A 21,707-nucleotide genomic window follows, 5' to 3' on the forward strand; every position below is an offset into this window, starting at 1 on the left:
CTCAAATTGCAGGTCGCTTTCCTCCTCTCCACTCCAGACCACCTGAGCTCCTAAGACCAAGGGCCAGACATTCCCAAAGCACTCACCCCATACAAAGGACAGGCCCGTCCCCTGGCACGAGATGGTAGGTGCTATTTCTATTATTGTGAGGCCTAGATGGGTCTGAGGCAGAATTCTTCCAGGTGGGAGACGTGGGTTCCACTCCCTGACAGTGCACCGACCACCCGTCTGTCAGTCGGGGCTTGCATGTTGCCGAGCTGGTGAACGGGATTCAGTGAAGCTTCCAGACAAAGACAGGACTGGCAAGCTACTTCTAAAACGCAGCCAATTAAAACGCTACAGAGCACAAAGCCCAAGAGCCAGTTAACGGACATGGGAATGGCACAGGGTCAGACAATGTTTGCTTGTGTGTGGTGTCACATGACACCATGATTCTTGGACCAACGCAACATTGCTATTATCATCATTATAACAGCAGTTGCAAATACTAATTTAAACCAACCCCCCAAATTCTTAATTTAAACCAAACCCCACTACGATACCACTCTCCAAAGCTCATTGCCATCGATTGAATTCCTACACTGAGCGACCTTCTAGGACAGGGTAGAACTGCCCCTGTGGGCTTGGGTTTCCAAGACTGTAACTCTTGATGGGAATAGAAAGCCTCATTTTTCTCTTGCACGGTGGCTGGTGGTTTCAAACCTCTGGCTGTGGTTAGCAGCCGCATGACTAACCAGGGGACACTAGGACTCCTCATTACATCACTAGAGCTCCTTCAAGATGGCCCCAGTGTCTGGGCAGGACTCGTGTTTTCTAAAGAAGCTCTGATGGCGGTACCATGGGGTCAACGGTGGACTGCCAACCACAGGTTGATGGTTCAAACCCCAGCATTGACTCTTTGGGAAAATAATGAAGTTGTTTGCTTCGGTAAAGATTTAGTCTTTCAGGGTCCTCTGAGTCAGAATCCAGTTGATGGCAGGGGGTGTTGGTGTGGAATATTATCGCCTTTGGATCCCCAGCCCCCAGTGCTCTGGCTGGTACACAGGGTCTTGCATAAATGAATGGGTGGGGGGGTGAATGAGGTGGCTTACCTTGGACAGGGAGGGCTGGTGATGACGATGAGAAAGAAAGAGGGTGAGGTTCTATTGGTGGGTGTGACAGCATCTCTCAGCTCAGGTCAACAGAAGAGAGAGGATGAGGAAGCAGCAGGCTTCCTGGCCAGCCCAGGGGCAAACACTGGGTTTGCATGAGCTACAGAAGTCAAGTGGCTCATGGAAATGTCCCTGTCGCATCTGCTCCCAGTGCCCAAAATGCCACCTCCACAGAGACACAATGACCCTTTACAGAGAATTTTGTCTACCCACAACCTTTATCTCCTAGATCAGTGGTTCTCAGCCTTCCTAATGCTGCGACCCTTTAATACAGTTCCTCATGTTGAGGCAACTCCCCAACCATACAATTATTTTCATTGCTGCTTCCTAACTGAAATTTTGCTACTGTTATGAATCGGGCAACCCCTGTGAAAGGGTCGCTGGACCCCCAAAGGGGTCGTGACCCACAGGTTGAGATGGCCCAGGTTTCCTGCATCCCTGGAATGGACACTGCTCTTGGTGCTGTGAGAGCAGAGGGGGCCCTGTACAAAGGCGGTGATAAAGCATGTCTGGGCCTGTAGTGGAGATGTGCATTGTGGGAGGCTGCATCGTCCCACCCAAAGCAGGACACGGTGGGAGGAAGCTCCTGTATCCGATCCCAGTGGCTTCCTTGGAGTCTTGATCCCTGATCTGCAAAAAAGGACCGTCAACAACGGCAAGTTTGCCAAGGTCGTATGAGGTGTTGTTAGGTCTCTCTCTCCGGGACTGGATTTCAGCCTGGGTCCTTGGCTCCGCATGAGAAAGATTTCACACCGAAGCCGGGCTCGTGATCCAAGTGAATTTAATGAGAGTTAAAAGAAGCATCAGGTTTTACATGGCACCCATAGGATTCCTTTGACCATGCGGCCTGGCAGAGACTGCCCCAGGTCACGCAGGATCTCTCTCCTCCCACGACCAGACCACCAAGCAAGACCCTCTCCCTGCCTTTTTAAGGGTTCCCGGGGGAGGCATGGTGAACGACCCCAGGTCGATCCCATTGGCTGAAGTGCAGTTACCTGGCCCAGGTGGGCTACTCCAGGTGTAATGACCATCTGAGCCCACTGGCGGGAAAATACAGCTTTATCCTTTGCTGGCTTTCCTGGGCATGCGTAAATGGACTTCCCAATTCCCTAAGCTAAGCTACCTAACAGGGTCAATGGCACCGTCCTTGTAGTGGATAAGGTGTCTCTTCCTTGTCTCTCCAGCAGCTCAAGTGTGGTAAAATTGATGCAGAATAAAATGCACTGGAGAGTGGGCTTCCAGAAGTTCATGGAAAAGCAGAATTTAAAAACTCCACGGATTTCTCCGCGAGATTTTTCAAGCTCCCTCCTACTTTGGCGCACAGTGAGATGGCTCTGAGAAGCAGGTGCATGAGCGTAACCACCAGTCCAGGGGAGGTGCAGGCTGGTGTAAGAGCCCCTCCCACCAGAGTCTCTTCCTGCCCTTTGCCGGCAATTCTGCCCCAGCCCCAGGCCCTCTGATCTGCTTTCAGTCACTCCAGATTCCTGTCGTCTTTTCTAGGAATTTCCCCGGGTGCAACCTCCCTCAGGCTAATGTCTGTGAGACGCACCCGCCCTGTAGGTCGGGGGTTCACTCTCTTCCTACTGAAATCTCATCTGTCTACCCACGCTCCTGTCGGGAAAGGCTTCCAGCCAGGGAAAGGTGTCCATAGCCCTCATGAGCATTCACGAACAAGCTTTGGTGTGGGTAACTGTTTTAATTTCCTGTGAGTGAATGCCTCCGAGCAGAAAATGCTGGGTCACGTGGTAAGACAGGTGAGTGTGTGTGTTTATAAAAACTGCCAAGCTCTTCCAGAGTGGCTGCATCATATTCCATCTCTGTTGACCTTATTCGACAGTTCCACATACTCCACTGCTTTGGCAATGTAAATCAACTTAATTTTGACCCTGAGCCCTTATCTTGCCAAATAAGAAATCCAACTACATCTGCTCATGTCTAAGGCTCACCTTCAGGTGCTCGGGCATGCACATTCACACACACACTCACGCACTCACACACAGTGTAGGGGAAGAACTCAAATCCTGTCCCTCACACTATAGCTTATCAGCACTGCTCCCCAGTAAGATGTCCATTTTCACATTTCTTTTGGTCATTTCAGGGCTGCTGTGTCTGAGTCACCCCTGCCACTGAGGATGTGCTCTGAGGCCCTGCTGCTGCCCAGGACACGAGAAAAAAAGCCAAAACGAATAGTTGAGAAAAAGTCTTGCCTCACATATATAAAGATCTGAGTACTGCCCTTGGCCCTGGAGATGCTCACCTTACTCTATGCCAGCATGTTGCATTCACATTTTTCGAGCACTTGGTTGAAGTCTGGTCCCTTTTTCCCTGTGGAGATATAAACAATACCCTCCCCTTGGGTGGGTTAGTGCCCTGTGCCCCTGCTACCCATTTCCTTTTTATTATTATTTTTTTCTTTCCCCACCTCCTTTTTAGTTGTCTACCGTATGTATTCCTGTATTTGGTCTGGTCCCTGCCATATTACCTGGTCCTCACCCCAAGAATGTTTGTATACAGTAGCATTTTCCCTATGCCACTTTTGCATTTATCAATTTTTTTAAGTTTACCTCAGCAGACTCATGTTGTACTTGTCCTTTTGTGCTTGATTTATTTCGCTTAGCATGATTTCCTCCAGTTCTTCCCATGCAGCCATGTGCTTCATATGTTCATCACTGCTTTTTAGCAATGCATAAGTACTCCATTTATGTAAATACCACGGCTTCTTAATCCACTCATCAGCTGATGGAAACTTGGGTTGTTTCCAACTCCTTGCAATTGTGAATTGTACCGCAATGAACATCGAAGCACAGATGTCTGGCCTTGGTTTGTTTCTTGCCTCTCCTGGGTATATGTCTCCTCTGTGTTTGTGTCCTTCCCTATTTCTGATAGCCTATGTATTCCCTCTGCCAAAGTTCTCAAGGTGGGTGGTCCCAATTCCCTCATTGATGCCCCTAATAGTTTGGGGTTTAACTTCAAGGTCTGTGATCCACCTTGAGTTTATTCTTGTGCATGGAGTGAGATAAGGATCTTGTTTCATTTTTCTGCAGGTAAATATCCATTTTTTTCCAGCATCACTTGTTAAAGAGGGCATGTGCTTCCTGTTGGATATTTTTGGGGCCCTTATCAAAGATCAATTGTCTGTATGCTGATGATTTTATTTCTGGGTTTTATTTCTTTTTTATTTCTTTTCCATTGGTCTGAGTATCTGTCATTGTACCAATACCATGCGGTTTGTTTTGCTATTAGTAGGATTGTCCTGCTGACTCTGCTCTAGTTGTTGTAAATTTTGTGCCAGCATATCAGTCATGAGTCTTTCTTCCTTTCTCAGGTGTGCCTGTGTTGCTATGAAACTTCCTCTGATAATTGCCTTTGCTGTGACCCATAAGTATTGACATATCGTGTGCTCATTCTCATTGGTTTCTAGAAATTTCCTAATTTCATCTCTGATCTGTGCCAGTACGCACTCCTTTTGCAGTAGAGAGTTATTCATCCTCCAGTTGTTTGCTCCTGTTTTCTTTGTCTTCCTTTTGTTGATTTCCAGCCTTATCACAGAGTGGTCAGAGAAAGAGGTCTGTATGATATTAATATGCCTAAATTTATGTAGATTTGCCTCATGCCCCAGTATGTGGTCTCTCTTTGATTATGTGCCATGAGGACTTGAGAAGAATGCGAATATTTTGTATTTGGATGAAAAGCTCTGTAAATATTTATTAGGTCAAATTGTCTAGTTGTAGTGTTTAGATCTCTCGTCTCCCTGTTGAGTTTCTTGTCCTGTGATCTATCTTTCTCAGAGAAAAATGTATTGAAGTCACCCAGTATAATTGCTGAAGCTGTGATCTTTTTTCATCTTTGGGAGTGTTTGGTTGACATATTCAGAGGGTCTCTTATTCAGGGAATATATAAGTTTACAATGCTTACTGGTTCTTTGTCTACCATTCCCTTGAGCATTCGATAATATCCCTCCTTATATCTTTTTATGGTTTGAATTTTGAGGTCAATTTTATCTGAGATTAGGATTGCAACCCCTGCTTTATTTGAATTGCTGTTTGCTTGGTGTGCCTTTCTCCAGCCTTTGATTCTCAGCCTATTTTTTGTCTGTAGCCTTGAGATGTGTCTCCTCTAGGCAGCAGATTGATGGGTTGTGTTTTCTAAGCCAGTCTGCTGGTATAAGTCTTTTAATGCCTGAGTTCAGGCCATTGATATTCAGGGTTATTATCTCCATCTTCAGACTCTGTGATGTCATCTTATACCTTTTGTGTCGGGTGTTTTCCTACTTTCCTTTCTCATTAGTGTGTTGTGCATGTGTATGTGTATATCATTCTTGACTTCTTTCCATCCTTAAGCCAGTTATCTTGGGGTCTTTTTTCTCTTTGTTGCCCTCTGGAGGGCGGTGGGGGGGTTGTTCTATGTGGCAGTCTCTTATTTATGCTTTGTGAGTGTTGTTCTTCTGCCCATACTGGGTCGGCAAGCATCTTTTGTAGGGCTGGGTTTCTTCTAACGTATTCTTTGAGTTTTTCCTTGTCTGGGAAGACTCTTATTTCTCCATCTATCTTGAGCTATAATTTGGCTGGGTAGAGTATTCTTGGGTTTGTGTTGTTTTTCTTAAATTTTTGGAATATGTTACTCCACTCTTCTTCATAGTTTCTGCTGATGGGTCTGAGCATATTCTTATTTGGGAACCTTTTTATATGATTGCTTGTTTTTCCCTAGCTGCTCTCATAATTTTCTCCTTTTCCTCAAAGTTGGATAGTTAACTATTATGTTCCTTGGTGACTTCTTCTTGGGATTCAGTCTAGCTGGTGTTCTTTCAGCCTCCTGAATAGTTGCCTGGTTTTCATTCATTAAACTGGGGAAGTTTTCATTCAAGAATTCTCTCAATATTTTTGCAGATGACTTCTTTGTTGTGTCTTCCTTGGGTAAGCCAATAATTCAAATGTTGTTCCACTTCATAGCATCAGATATAGCTCTTAGGTTTTCTTCACGATCTTACTAGATTTTTGTTTGCATTTGTTAAAGTCTGCTTGGCTATCCTCCAAATCACTGGTGCAGTTCTCTGCTTCCTCCAGTCGATTCTCAAAGTCTGTGTTTCTGCTACTGGTTTTTGTCATCTCCTCCCTAAGCTCCTGCATTTCCCTTTGGTGTATGGCCTTTATCTCCTCTATCATTTCATCCTTTTTTCTGAATTGTTTCCTTCATATCCTGTAGGACTCCAAGCAGCCTTCTGAACATTTCTTTCTATGGCAGCTCAATGGCTGCTTCTTCTATGCATGTCGTTATGTTAAGGCATCTTCTGCCATTGCCTTTTGTTTCTCCTGCTTTTTCGTTGAGGTCTTTGGGGCTGATGGCCGTTTGCATTGCGTTGTTTTAGAGGGACCACGTGCCATTTTCCAGGGAGTCGAAGAGCACTGGCTCTCCCTGGGAGACTTGTTGGAGTGCTTCTTCGAACTGCCTACAGCTAATTTCACTATGGAATTAACCTGCCACTTTATCCTCCTGTGGCTTCCCTCTCAGGGGAGTGCCCCAGAAGGCTGGTGGGTTGTCAGTTTTGGTGTTGCAGACTGGGCAGAGGTTCCTGCAGCAGCTTGGAATGTTGACTAGTGTTCGCCGAGCTGCCTTAGGCCCCCAGGCACACAGGCAGGAATTCCCTGGTAAGAATTTGGGCGGAGTATCCCCTGGTGGATGTCGGCAGGGCTTTCCCAAGCTTTGGGCTAGCTGCACAGGGTGAAGTTCACCTAGCTGGGTGTGGCACAGGCATAAAGGCCCTAGGCTGAGGGGAGTGGTCTGGAGATCAACAGTGGAGTGTGAGAGAACAGGAAAGAGACAAAGAGGAGCAAAACATTTTAAAAGTAAGCCCACTGAGACTGTGCGGGGGTGGGGGGCGTGGGGGAGGATATAGAGAAGAGAGGGAAACAAAATAACAATGTAGCTGAGTCCTGATCCCTACCTGTGGAGCTGCAAGGGTTTAGTCAATATCGGTCCTGCACACTGGGAGAGCCAATGCTGCTCTGGGGTGTCCCCTCTGGGTCAGCATGCTCTAGTGGTCAGCATGCCCTGCTGCCTAAGCCCAGAGAACCTGTTTCCCACTCTGTTGCTGATGATCAAAGGGGCACCTGTTTTCTGCCTGTCATTTATTTCCCTCTTGTTTAATTTATTTTTTTAAAAATATCTATTTTATCATTATTCATTCTCTGGTGAAAAACCCACAGCAGACCAAGCCTTGGGCTTGGCAGTCACCCTGCCCAGTTTCATTCTGTTCGTGTGTGGCTTGCACTGTCTTCTTGAGGAATTTTTCTTCTCAGACTGGCTGTGTCTTGCAAGTATGTGTTCAGGTTCATGTTTCTGTCCCCCAGCCAGTGAGTTTTCAATCCTGCTGAAGCTGTAAGGTCTCTCTCTCCGGGCTAGATTCCAACCTCGGTCCTTGGCTCCGCACGAGAAAGATTTCACGCTGAAGCCGGGCTCGTGATCCAAGTGAATTTAATGAAAGTTAAAAGAAGCATCAGGTTTTACGCGGCACCCATAGGATTCCTTTGACCATGCGGCCTGGCAGAGACTGCTCCAGGTCACGCAAGGATCTCTCTCCTCCCACGAAGAGGACCAGGACCACCCAAGCAATACAAGCCAAGCCAAGACAACACCCCTCTCCCTCTCAGTCCCTGCCTTTTCAAGGGTCCCTGGGGGAGGCGTGGTGAACGACCCCAGGTTGATCCCATTGGCTGAATTGCAGTCACCTGGCCCATGTGGGCTGCTCCAGGTGTAACGCCCATCTGGGCCCACCGGCGGGAAAATCCAGCTTTTGTCCTTTGCTGGCTCTCCTGGGCATGTGTAAATGGACTTCCCAATTCCCTAGGCTAAGCTACGTAACAAAGCCAGGAGTCTGGCCACCACCCAAGGGGTTCTAAATCCAACTGCAAAAATGACATCTGGTGTGGGCTGGTATGTGCTGGCTAGTTTTCCATGTGTGCCTGTCTTAGGCACTGTGGCTTTCCCAGGGTGAGGGACATCAGCGACCATTTGATTTCGCTGAAGTCTTTGGCTGGTCATGCTGGGTCCAGGTAGTTACCGTGTGGTTCCTGATAGCGGAGGGCGCTGGAGTCGCCAAGAGGAAAAGTGCCGTGGCTCATGTGAACTTTACATACTTCCCCTGACGTCATCCTAAGAGATGGCGATGAAGCTCGAAACCCTGTGAGACAGCTACTTGTTCCAGGCAGGGTTCTCTATTTTAATAACTGGTCTTAAAGAAGACACGATTTGATTCCTTTTCAAATAAGTGCTCCCTGGATGACTATCATTTTACTTTATTTGGCTGCTTTTACTGTTCCTGAACTCTGCACTCTCTCTGATCTTGGCCGTATGACCCATTTGACTGACCTCTTTCCTCCTGTTTCTTGTAACGGTGTGTACATGTGATATATTCGGTGAGCTCTGTTCATTTTGCCTGGCAATTAGTAATCGTTTCATTTAGTGCTCCAGAAAGGGTGTGTGGGACTTGGGCAAGCCCCCCCCCCCGCCCCCCGTGACAGGGTCTCTCTGAAAAACCCAGGCTCAAGGACAGCACAGCGACTTCTAAAGAAGACATGTCCCCTGATGTTCCCCACCCCTGCCCACCCAACACAATCTTACAATCTTGGGCTTGCTTCAGAGCCCTGGGGGTCGGGTTGTGATCACAAATTCAGAAAATGAATCATGGGTACCTCTGTGAGGCACTGCCCCGGGCCTGAGTGATGCTGGCCCTACCCAGAAGCACTGTCCCCACCCAGGAGGGGCCTTGGGTGCAGCTGCAGTTGGCATGCCTCACCCGATACATGCTTCCCCTTCCTAATCCGCTGAGATGACGTTCAAAGCCCTATGACACAGGTGCTTGTCTTAGTCGGCGCTCCTGGAAAAACAGACCCAGTAAGATAGACAAGAGCCTGAGTCCAAAAGTAGTGCTGTCAGGCAGTCGTTCTCAGCCTGTGGGGCGCAAGCCCTTGGGGGGGGGGGTCTAACAACCCTTTCACAGGTGTCGCCGAAGAGCATCGGCAAACACATACATGTGTCACAATATATACTTACATATTGTTTTGTGATCCATCACTATGCTTTAATTATGATAATTTGTAACAATGAAAATACATCCTACCTATCAGATGACAATTCATAACAGTAGCAAACTTAGAGTGATGAAGTGGCAACAGAAATAATTTCCTGGTTGGGGGTCCCCACCACATAAGGGTCACGGCCTGAGCAAGGTTGAGAAGCACAGCTGGAAGGAATCCAGTTCACAGGTCTTGGTGTTCGGGGCTGGGGCTGCCCTGTCCTGTCCGACTCAGAGCGACCCTGCTTACACGCCACAGAATGAAACACTGCCCGGCCTGCGCCAGCCCCACAGCTGTTCTGATGTGTGAGCCTGTTGTTGCAGCCACCATGTCAACCCGTCTTGTCGAGTGACTTCCTTTCTTTGTCGCCGCCCCTCCACTTTACCAAGCATGATGTCCTTCATACACACACAGGCTTATTCCAAAGAAAACATGCTTCAAGAGGACTTTGTGAGGGGGTGAAGGGAGAAGTCAGATAGGGAAAGATATGACAAAATAATAATTTATAAATTATCAAGGGATCATGGGGGAGGGGGGAGCGGGGATGGAGGGGAAAAAAGAGGACTTGATGCAAAGGGCTTAAGTGGAGAGCAAATGCTTTGAAAATGATTAGGGCAAAGAATGTACAGATGTGCTTTATACAATTGATGTATGTATATGTATGGATTGTGATAAGAGTTGTATGAGCCCCTAATAAAATGTTAAAAAAAAGACTTTGTGGTCTGTGGACTGCTGCAGACAAATCCTCCCAGTCAATATACCACGTGTCTTAAGCTTCTAAGGGTGCCTAAAAAGAATGAGAGAGAGAGAGAAAGTCCAATCAAAGCGGGCTCCTGCGGGGCTCTGCTGGCACAGTGGAATTCCAGGCAGGGCGGTCCGCTCAGATGGCAACGGTGGCTGTTTTTCTGAATTCCATTGGGGGAAGGTTGATCAATTTCCTTGAAGGACACAGGACCATCAGAGGGGCTTATTAGGAAGATGGTGGGCGAAGGGAGACATTAGTCATTTTAAAACATGAAAAAATATGTAATAATTGATCAATTATCAAGGGTTCATGAGAGAGGGAGGGCAGGAGAGGGAAGGGAAAAATGAGGAGCTGATACCAAGGGCTCAAGTAGTAAGAAATGTTTTTTAAATGATGTTGGCAACAAATATGCAAATGTGTTTGACAAAATGTTGGGTGGCTGGATTGTGATAAGAGTTGGATGAGCCCCCAATAAAATTATTTAAAATTTTAAAAAAGGATTGAAAGCTTAAATTGAAAACTGCACAGGTAAGAAAAAGACCAGGAAAGTTGGGCCCATGAATTTTTTTTTTCAACCATAACAATGCACCTGCTCATTCTACACGTGTCACGTTACCTGTGGGCATCTCACTGGGAAACCTCATCACAACCACCCTACAGCCTCACTCAGGTCCCTTCAGACTTCGTTTTCCCCCCAGAACTCAAAGAATGTTGAAAAGGAAGGTGAGCTGAGTCCCCTGAGCATGCCTAACTGGCTGCTCAATCAGATTGGCACGTGGTGTCAATCAGAGCGCACAGAATTCTTTGGGGGAAGCATCTGGGAGGTTGTACAGATGGTTTTAAAGGTGATGGTGTTTGATCAAGGTCTAGACGAGGCCACAGCTCAGGCTTCCAGGCCATAGTCTGATGTTTCCCAACCGTTCTACTCGGAGCCCCACTCTGACCCCTGACTCCGAGGGGAGGGGCAAGGAGGAACACAGCCCTGCCATATGTATTTTAACATCCTCCCTCTGACAACAGAATCGGCGTTCATGGAAGCAGCAGTCAAGAAATCAAATGACACATTGCCTGGGCAAATAACCACACAGGCCTCTTTAAGTATTGAAGAGCAAGTCCCTTTAAGGACTAAAGTGGACCTGCCCCGAGCTGTGGGAGTGTCAATGGGCTCCTATGCATGGGACAGTGGGCAATGAACAAAGAAGACTGAAGAGGAGTCGATGCACCGAATGCCAGCGCTGGTGAAGACGATGGAGAGTACCATGGACTGTCCAAAGAACCGATAAACCCATCTGGGAAGAAGTACAGCCAGAATGCTCCTTAGAAGTGAGGATTTCGTCTCATGTACTTGAGACATGTTACCAGGAGAGACCAGTCCCTGGCAAAGGACACTGCTCTTGGTAAAGTTAAAGGGCAACGGAAAAAAAAAGACAGACCCTTAAAGATATGGCTTGACTCGGGGGCTAACCACAACAGTGGGGGCGAGAGATTGTGGTGAGCCGGAACTGGCCTCATGGCACCTAACAATACCGCCTACTTCTTAGGGGAGCTTGAAATCTGCACATACAAAAGGCTTGGTTAATGCACAGTCAACACTTGGGGACTGTGGGTTAGGCATTGGGTCCCTAATCTCAGGGTCAGTAGTTCAAACCCACCAGTCAGGCTGAGGGGGAAAGATGAGGCTGTCTGTTCCCATAAGTCCGGGGAAACTCAAACGGGGAAACTCACGGGGCTGCTGAGTCAGAACGTACTGGATGGCAGTGGGGTGTTTGTTTTGTTTCTGGTGCATCCTGCCCCTCGGGTGAACTCTTGACTCTAAATCAACATGCAAGGAAGGAGCTTCACAGAGCCACCAGGACATCTCTGGATCAGAGAACCCAGCTAGACCAACCAGTGCTCTCCATGGCAACTCACTGGCCCTCCCTAGCAACGGCACAGGACTCCCTGGGTGGTGCAGGTGGTGAGCACGGCTCTGTTGGCTTCTAGCTGAAAGACTAAGGGTTTCATTCAACCCAAAGGCAGCTCAGAAGCTAGGTTTCATTCAACCTCAGAAGCTAGCCCTCATGATCTAGTTCTGAAAACTCAGCCCCTAAGACCCCTGTGGGGTACACTTGTATGCGAGTGAGGTCGCCAGGAGTCCACCGCAACCGGCAGTTTGCAGACAGCCCGCGAGCCCCAGGAGGCGGCGTGCTATGCAGCCTGGTCTGGGCTTCAGTCAAGCTGTGAAAACAGACTGAGCAGGGGGAGCGGATGGGCCACCGGAGCAGTCTCACCTCTGAGGGGTGTTGACTGGCAGCAGGAGTCTGTTCTCTTGAGAGCATGGCTGAGAATGCGCTCACAAAGGACCGAGTTAGGATTGAAGGCGCTTCAAGGGAACCTGAAAAGCAGGCTTTTCTCCCCTGAAAGGCCCGTGTTAGGAGGGCGTGAACAAATTCCCTCATGCTACTTGCGTGGTGCTGGACCAGCACTGTGAGTGAGGAGAGGGAGGGAGGTGTGGCCTTGGGAGGGGCCGTTCATAAAAGTCCAGAGCGAAGGGAAGATTTTGCTTTGCTATCACGAGCCATGGCATTGGGAGACAGCCAGGGAATGTCTGTGTGAGGGGTTTTGTAATCGTTAGGTTGTGTGTCAAGTTGGCTGGGCCAGGATCCTCAGGGGGTTGACACCTTATAACGTGATCTAACATTATGTCGCGAGCAGTGTGGCAAGATTAGGGTGGAGCGCAATCTCTTATTCAGCCTGATTATGTCTCCTTGGGGGGATGGCCTATTTCAAATGTATAATTAGGTACCGTGGAGACCTGCCCCTTCTCCTTATTTTTCCCCTTGGCTGAGATCCTGCGTCTCGCTTCTTAGGACTTGAGCTGGTGACCCACTGTTGCCTGTCAACCTTGGATTCATTCGACTCGGCCTCTGTGTTAGGCTGGGTGGACTAGAGAAACAAATCCAGTGACACTCATAAGTGTAGAAGAAAGAGCTTTACATCAAAGAGTAATTGAATATTAAGAAAACATCCCAGCCCAGTCCAGATCAAACACATAATTCGAATATTAGCCCATATATCCAAAAACTAGTCCAAAAAAATCCTTCTTTAGACTCTCGCAGTCACATGCAATAATGCAAAATGCAAGAAGATCACAGGCCGGCGGGTGTAAAGTCTTGTGGATTCGATGCTGGTGGAAGCATCTCAATGTTGGTGCAGTTCTCCACATGGCTCCTCCAACTCTCCGAGTGTGGCTCTTCAACAGGAAGGTGAAGCAGATAGACAGTGCTCTTGCAGGGGTCAGCAAGTCTCCATGTGACTTGTTAACAGGAAGATGAGGCAGAGAGGATATTCCCAGAATCTTCATGAAAAGGCCACACTCACAAGGAGGTATCAGGCTGTGACCTGACTGACAGGCTAGACTCCACTCCTATGCTTATTTATCAAGTTGACATGCAATCTTGTAGCTACCACAGCCTCCACCAGTCTGCTTCCTGGTTCTTCTTCCTGCTTCCGGCTTCCCTGGCTCCACCAGGTGCATGAGTCAGGAGGGGCCCCCAGTTTAACATCTAACCCATAGACACGAGCTGGACATGGCTTGTGGCTGCTTCTGTGGCTGTGTGAGTTTGTCTCCCTCCTGATAGAAATTTTTTCTTACACATATAAGCATCACTGGTTTTATTTCTCTTTAAAACCAAGCTTAACAATCTCCAAATCAGAAACTGGCAATGATGTTAGAACAGCCAGAAACCAAGGTCTGAGTAGGAGGCTGAGAGTCCAAGGCCTCTTGCTAGTACTGCTTCCGAATGAAGGTCAAGAGGGAAGGATCATGAGGCCAAGCCAGCGGACAGTTACCCTGAGATGTGAACTCATGTTCCAAGACTGCAGGAAGGAAGGAAATTCAGAAGATGAAGTGATGAGTCAAGAGGGCAGGAGAGAAGGGTAACTACAGGGAAAGGCTAGCAGGGTGTGTTAGTCCAGGTAGACTAGAGAAACGAATCCATAGACACGCATATGTGTGTAAGAGAGAGTTTTATATAAAGGGCAATTGTACATTAAGAAAGCATCCCAACCCAGTCCAGTCCAAGCCCATAAGTCCGATATTTGCCCATATGTCTCATACCAATCTATAAAGTCCCCTTCAGAGTCACGAAACACATGCAATGATGCTGAATGCAGGACGACCACAGGCCAGTGGGTAGAAAGTCTTTGGATTCAGTGGCATAAGCATCTCAGCACTGGCAGGGGGCCTCCAGGTGGCTGCTCCAGTTACCAGGGCACAGGGTCTATCAGCATAGTACCATGTGTCTTGTCAGTAGAGCATCTCCAAGAGAGTGAGCAGAGAGTCTCTCCCGCCTCCAAGGGGGAAAAACCAGATTTCCCAGAATTCTCAGGAGAAAGCCATGTCCACACAGAGGCCTCATTGGCTATGATCCTATTGACAGACTAGACTCCACCCCTTCCCTCTTAATCCTGTCACGTCCCACATTGACACCAGATTATATAACTACCACACAGGGGTGCTGATGGTACAAATGGGTAAGTCTGAGCTGCTTACTGAAAGGTTAGTGGTTCAAACCCATCCAAAGATGCCTCCAAAGACAACCCTGGTGGTCTGCTCCCAAATGATGATAGTCATGAAAATCCCATGATGCCCAGTTCTACTCGGCATCCATTAGGCCCAGTGTTCTAGAGATGCAAAACTAGTAACACCCATACAGGCAGATAAAGAGAGAAGTTCACCTCCTGTAGGGTGACTCACACAGTTGCAGAAAGGGGTACATGCAGCTTGGTTCAAGCCCTCCTGTCAGATGGTAAAGCTAAAGGTTTTTCTGACTTGCGTGGCTGCTGGGCTGGGAAGTGGGGAGCCAACTAGAAGGCAGGAGGGCGAAGCAGGAAGGAGACCCCCCTCTGGTGGACACAGAGGCAGATCCGCAGATCAGAGACTCCGGAGGGTCACTGATAACTCCCAGGAACAGCAGACAATCTATGGTGGCTGTGGGCCAAGTTCAGTGGACTGAGATGGACACGACAGACGCAGAGTCCGCACCAGCAGAAAGAGTGAGCGTTAGTTGCAGTGTCTCCTGATGGATATCAAATAGGCCACCACCCCTCCAACACCCCTCCCCCCAGGGAGATGTCATCTGGTTGTGACCTGCGTGAGAGATTGCACTCACCTCGATCTTCTTACAGGCACAACCACGTTGGCACAAAATGATCTCAGGTGCCATGAGTTGGAACTAACTGAATGATGTCCCAGAAGGGGGGCATGGAGAAAGCCAGGGAAGGTCTGGAGTGGGGTCAGCCACAGAAAGATCTCATGGACATCGGGCTGATACTGACACTCTTCCATGTGGGCTTTGTTATTTTTCCCATTTCCCGAGTTGGGTTTTTAAATTGATTGCAGTCCATTATGATAATATAAGCCATTATTTTCTGAGCCAGCAAGTCACGGGACCTCTGAGCACAGAATGTTCTACTTGCAAGCGATTCCGAGAAGGAGAAAGAGCAGTTTGGCACTCACGCATTTCAGAGAACACCTTGTTCCTCAGGGGAAGAGGGTTCGAAGATGTGGATCCATTCCCACTGCTGTGTATAGTGACAAGGCCCAACTTGGGCGAGATGGATCAGAGAGTGCGGGCTGCAGGCAACCTATCCCCTAGGACAGGCCTGGTGGTCAGTCTCTCTCGGCTGCTAGGATGACCCATTTGATATGCTGTGGAGAGGCAAGAGCTGACCAGCCAGGGCCCACTGGTGAGTAGCGGGAGGGTAGCCTTTAGGTAATGTGCGACATTTAGGATGTGTCATGACCTTATCTGGTTTCTGTACTGAGGTTTAGAGAAGGACTGCGGCCAGAGGAACCAGGATACCTGGCAGCTCACGGGCTATGAATGAACTGGGCCAAGACCCTGCTCTAAGTTTTAGTCCATGCCCCTTCTCTTGGCTCCCTCATCACTCACTGGGTTTACCTCCAGCAAACACTGAGTATCCCTTTTGCTAAATGACTTCTTTATGCCCCTGTCAGCCCCACGGACAGTGAGTTCTTAAGGACCAAATCCAAACCGAATGCACTGCCATTGAGTCGATTCTGACTCATAGCAAGGACCAGCGCATGTCTTAATAATCTTGGTGCCCTTGATACCTGGCAGAGTAGCAGGTGCATAATAGATGCTCAGCAAATGTGAGCTGAACCCCAACAGGCTGAGTAATGGAAGAGGGATCCTTGCTAAGAGCAGAACTGGCCCGGATCCCAGAAGAAAGTGCCAGGGAGGTGAGGGGCAGATGCTGGCTGCTCCCTTCTCTGCATAGGTGGCTCATGCATTTCTAAGAGGACAAGGACTCATGAAAGGGATCCCTTGGGCTTGATCCTTTTACTGTGATTGGCTTTGGAGTCAAATGCAATCGGAACATAGCTTTGCTCGGTTCGGCATCTGCATCGTGTTCCCCATCCTGGGTAGGCTTGTGTCCCCTCTTGCGGACTCTGCATTTTGATCGCTGTCCAACCTTGGTTAGATCATCATTAGATAAAAACAAGTGCACACGTGTGTTTAGGGGACTCAGAGGGTGGCTCGCTTCAGTGTTCAATTCAACCCAAGTTGTCTTTCCTAGAGAGTGATTTTCACACGTGATGCACCACTCAGAGGAGCCCCACACTTACACCTCTCCTTGGCTTCATGTCTGAGCCCAGGCCCCCACTCCCTGAGGGATTCTCACCCTGTTCACGCATCACATGGCCCAGAAATAGCTCAGGGTGCGCGCGTGGGGAGAACAGCAGCAGCAGCAGGAGGCGGGAGCTGAGTAACTGGAGTGTGAGCTTGCAGATCAGTCTCCTCTTGGAAGCTCACACCTCGGAGCCTGGGATGAATGACGCTTCTGGCAAACACTACCTCTGTGGGATACACACACACCGAGTGAGGGCCTTGAACCACTTGGGAGGGGGAGGGACTTAAATGATAAAGGCTCAGGCCTCCATGCTTTCTAACGGCCCCAAGTTAAATTGAGCAGCCCTGTGATGGGCGGTCTGTGACGCTACCAATAGAAGCCCTCAGCGCTTGGATAGGGCACAGTCTCAGGGGTCGCCAGCTAGGAGTTAGTGTCCCAAAGCCTTGCATGTGCCTCTTGGCACTCTGCTTCCTCAGTCACTACCAATCCACGCTAGCTGGTATGTTTGTGGGGAACACCAGAGAAAGAGGCTCCACCCTCAGCTTCCAGAACAATGTTCAGAACCACCAGAGAACGGGCCGGGTGAGATTCTGCTGCTGTAAGCTGGCAGCTTTGCCCGGCTCGTGCCAGCAATGACGTAGGCAGCTTCCTCAGGGTGGAATTATGAGCTCAAGAAAAACTGTTTCTAAGTCCAGCACGCCCGTGGGGATCTAGATACAGCTTTTTCAGTATTGTGAAACCTGAACGAAATCACGAAAGCAGAACATTTGGGCCTCAAATGTGGGAAGAGCGTGGACTCCACTGAATTCAAGCTTCTGACGGTCAGCCAGCCTGTCTGTGAGCCTGCTGTCCGAGCTCATCGCCAGCATCACCGTGTGAGCTCAGCCATGTAACAAACCTGTGGGAAACCGCTTAATTCTTGGCCTTTCAATGTACCTGGGCTCCCCAACCGTCATGAGTGCCCGCCCCGTGTGGTGTTAATTGAGGTTCATTAATTTACTTCTAAAGGAGCGCTGGTGGCCTACTGGTCTATGTGTTGGGCTGCTGACTGCAAGGTCAACAGTTCAAAACTACCAGTCACATTACAGGAAAAAGGCTGGGCTTTCTACTCCCCTAAAGAGCGATAGTCTCAGTAACTCACAAAGGCAGTTCTACCCTGGAGTTGTCACTGACTTCATGGTAGGAAGTTTGACTTGGGTTTGGTTTCTTTTACTTCCCTGCATTCTAATATCCAATGCAATGGCTATACAGAGCTCACAGATAAAACCCATGATCAAAGGGTTTATTAAGGAGGCTACTAAAGTTGTAATGCCAGAGAGTAGTGCTCAGGTTGAGTTGTTTATCAGACATGTTGCCAAGTTATCTCAGGTCTGGTAATAAATGCCCCAAAGGTCACACTACTCCACTGCAAGCAAACCCAGCTCCCTGAATTAAGTGTCCAGAGGCTGCCCATGCCAGTAAGCCTCAGCCCAGAGGCACTCAGCTCCACTTTCATGAGTCAGAAAGTCCTGCCTCCCCAATTAAGTGTTCAGAGGCACCCCACTCTGCAAGTCAGCCTCCTGTACAAAAGCACTGGGCTTTACTTGCTCCGTGGGCTGGCAAGTCCACCACTCTGTCCACGCTCTGGCGCCTGGTTCTGCTGCTGCTCCTCTGATGGTATAGCTGTCTTCTGGATCCAGGAGGTTCATGGCCCAGGGATCTCCTGGCTCTTGCTGGTCATGAGAGCCCTCCTCCTACTTCTCCAAGGGCTCATTTTTATACCCTGCAGGATGGCCAGCCAGGAATTCCTGTTCACAATCACTCACAGATGAATCCTGTCAGATTTTCTCCCATCATTCACCAGACCCACACAGGACGAGGTTGTTCGATAGGAGTTAGAGGATCCACTTTAAGTAGTTCTCTGCCCTGCAGCCTCAGGCCGGCCTATTTTGTGCCATGGTGTGTCTTCTCTCCTTTCCCCTGGTGTGGTAGTTACATAATCTGGTGTTGATTTGGGACTTGAGATGATTGAGAGTGAAGGGGGGAGTCTAGTCTGTCAATAGGATCATAACCATTGAGGCCTCTGTGTGGGCATGGCCTTCTCCTGAGAATTCTAGGAAATCCGTTTTTTTCTTCCTTGGAGGCAGGAGACACTTCTCTCTCTCTGCTCACTTCCTGTGAGACCTCCCTGAGGAGAAGCCACATGGACCTACCCTGGTGCAGCCTTGAGTGCTGGAGCAGCCACATGGAGACCCCTGCCAGTGCTGAGATTCTTAAAGCACCACTGGATCCAAAGACTGCATTGATCATCCTGCATTCAGCATCATAGCATGTGTTGCCTGAGTCTGAAGAGGACTTTATAGATTGCTATCAGACATTTGGGCTAATATCGGACTTATGGGCGTAGACTCGACTGGGTTGGGATGTTTCCTTAATGTACAATTACTCTTTATATAAAACTCTCTTGTCTACTATGCGTGTCAATGGATTCGTTTCTCTAGTCTCCCCAGACTAACACACCTGGCTTCTTCTACAGGTCCTCAGAATCGGCCTTGGCTTCTCCAGTTGGAGCGGCCCTTTAAACAGTCTTCTCTGTCCCCCCAGACTACAGTTTTCCACCCAATTCTTGGCTCTACAAACTCTACCTTGACCACCATGCAGAGTTCCAGGTTAAGAGATGCCCCAGAACCTGCCAAGAGGAGGCCATTCCTCACGTGAATTCAGTACTTAGTGCTAATGACCTTGTGAGTAAGGATGCTCAAGAGAAGGAAGTTCAGCAGATGTGGAAAAACCTGGGGCCAGGCTGAACTCCAAGAGGCCAACCAGATTCTGAACAGCTTTGCTCCAGTCTGGGTTGCTGTCCATGTCTGGTGGGTGGGGCCCAGCAGGAGACAGCTGTAGACAGGGCTCTTCTTTAGGGGAGGATGACTTCATGGCACTAGACACAAAGGTCAACAGCAGGCCCCTCCCTCCACACCCCAGGGGAAAGGCTGGAGGAGCCTGCAGCTGGGCAGAGCCTCTGTGCTACTCCGAGAGCACAGAGCAAGCAGCCGCCCTCACACACGGTGCTTCAAGGAAGGGCCGGGTCTGCCGGGCGGAGGGAGATCTGCAGGGACTTCTGCAGAAGGGGACTGGGCTAAACTGGGTCTGGGATAGACTGGGACTCGTGGGCTATAAAGACGGACGAGTTGGGTCCTCAGTGCAATTTTTGTCTCAATGCCCCAGTCCATTGGTCAGTCAGGTGGAGAAGAAGGGGTCCCTGTCCCATGTGCTTGGGGGTTTAATCTTCCTTTCGAGAACCCTGAATCAAGTTTTCTTAAGTGCAGACTTGTTAAAGTGGAATAGGAAAGGCGAGTTACCTTAGGGAAGCAAGGCAGAAATTGGCCTGCTCCTTAAATATGTTTCCTCTCCTTAAGAGGATCTCTACCACATCTCCTAGCCCTTCCCCATCCCCCCTCACCCTTGCAATTGCATGTGGCTTGGTAGGTGATGTCTAGACAAAGAAATGGGAATGGGAATGATGTAGGCTGTGTTCAAGACTAGCTTTTGGAAACCTCACACACATAATTCTTCATCCCCACCCCCGACTCAGTGCAGACAGGAAGAGTGACTTTGAAAGCCATTCTGGACATGCCTGAGCCTCAAACTCAAATCATTACTAGGAGGAGAAACATTCGCTGATGAGGACATCTTTTCTTCAGGTAGGTCTTTATTGGTCAAGAAACAATCCTCTGTTTTGTTACATCAATGCCATTCTGGGTTTGTTGCAGCAATTAGCTTGACCCCAGCAAGTACAGAAAACAACACGCGTAAGTGCTTTCCATGCCAATTATGTTAGCCCGGGTGGACGAGAAAACAAATCTAGGGAGACTCGTGTGTGATAGAGAATTTTATATCAGAAAGTAATTGCATATTAAGAAAACATACTCGCCCAGTCCAAGTTAAGTTCATAAATCCAATATTAGCCCATATGTCTGATGCCAATCTATAATTCCTCTTTGTACTCACACAGCACATGCAATGATACCGAATGCAGGAGGAAAGGTCACAGGCCAGTGGGTGGAAAGTCTTGTGGATCCAGTGGCAGTGGAAGCACCTCCAGCTGGCGTGGGTCTCCACGTGTCTCCTCTAGCTCCAGTGCTCTGGCTGCCATCAACTTAGCTCCATGTAACTTGTCAACAGGAATGTCTCACAGGGAGAGAGTGTGCCCCTCCTCCAGCGAGCCATTTATCTCTGTAAGGCCTCCAAATGAGGTCATCAAGCTGAGACCGGATTGACAGGCTACACTCCACCCCTTCACTCGTACTCGTCTCAAGTTAGCACCAGATTATGTAACTACCACACCAATGCTTCCAACTACCCACCAAGTCTCCTGGATACACTAGCCATGTCCCCTCAATGCAGTCAGCAAGCAGACGGCTTTGTGCCTCTCCTAGGGTGCCAGAACAGAACCAGTAAGAGGCTGGTTCTCTGCCAGGCGCTGTGCAGTTACTGTTTCTCAGGCAGGTCAATCCAAAGACGCTGTCATGAAGCTCCATGTTATAGTTTCCGTGAGAAACAGGAGAGCAAATGTAGAGAGCCTTCCAGCAGGAAAAAAAGAGGCCAGAGTGAAATCACTGCTATCCTCCACTTGGACTCCATCCAAAGAGGCAACGGGCACAGCAACAAAGGCGAGGAGGCCCCTGGAGTCGTCCTTGGCAGGAGCAGGGGGAACCTCGGGCTTTATCTCACCTGGCAGGCTTGCAGTCACATTGGACTGTGGGAATACTAATGGGTTCCCCTGGGCACTGGAGGCCCTGGCAAGCTCGGCAGAGCCACAGAGCTCCTTCAGGAGACAAGCCAGCACTCTTCACACCGCACATTTGCTCTGACTCATCCGGCGCCGTTAGAGGTACCAAAATAGCTGGAGACTTTCAGCTCCCTATTCCGAATATGATACTCTGTTCCTGAAAACCGAGGTCCACGTGCTATAAAAGGAAGATCATTTTCCCTCAGAAATGATGTACTAGGAATAGGACTCTAACCAAGGGGCTGCTCCGTTATGTATGGAAGCGGCGTGATATTTCACAGTGGTCCATGAGCCAGTGAAGAAGGAGATGTGCCCCCTGCACAGAGGAAAGC

This window comes from Tenrec ecaudatus, chromosome 1, assembly GCF_050624435.1.
Source record: "Tenrec ecaudatus isolate mTenEca1 chromosome 1, mTenEca1.hap1, whole genome shotgun sequence".
In the NCBI taxonomy this organism is placed as follows: domain Eukaryota; kingdom Metazoa; phylum Chordata; class Mammalia; order Afrosoricida; family Tenrecidae; genus Tenrec; species Tenrec ecaudatus.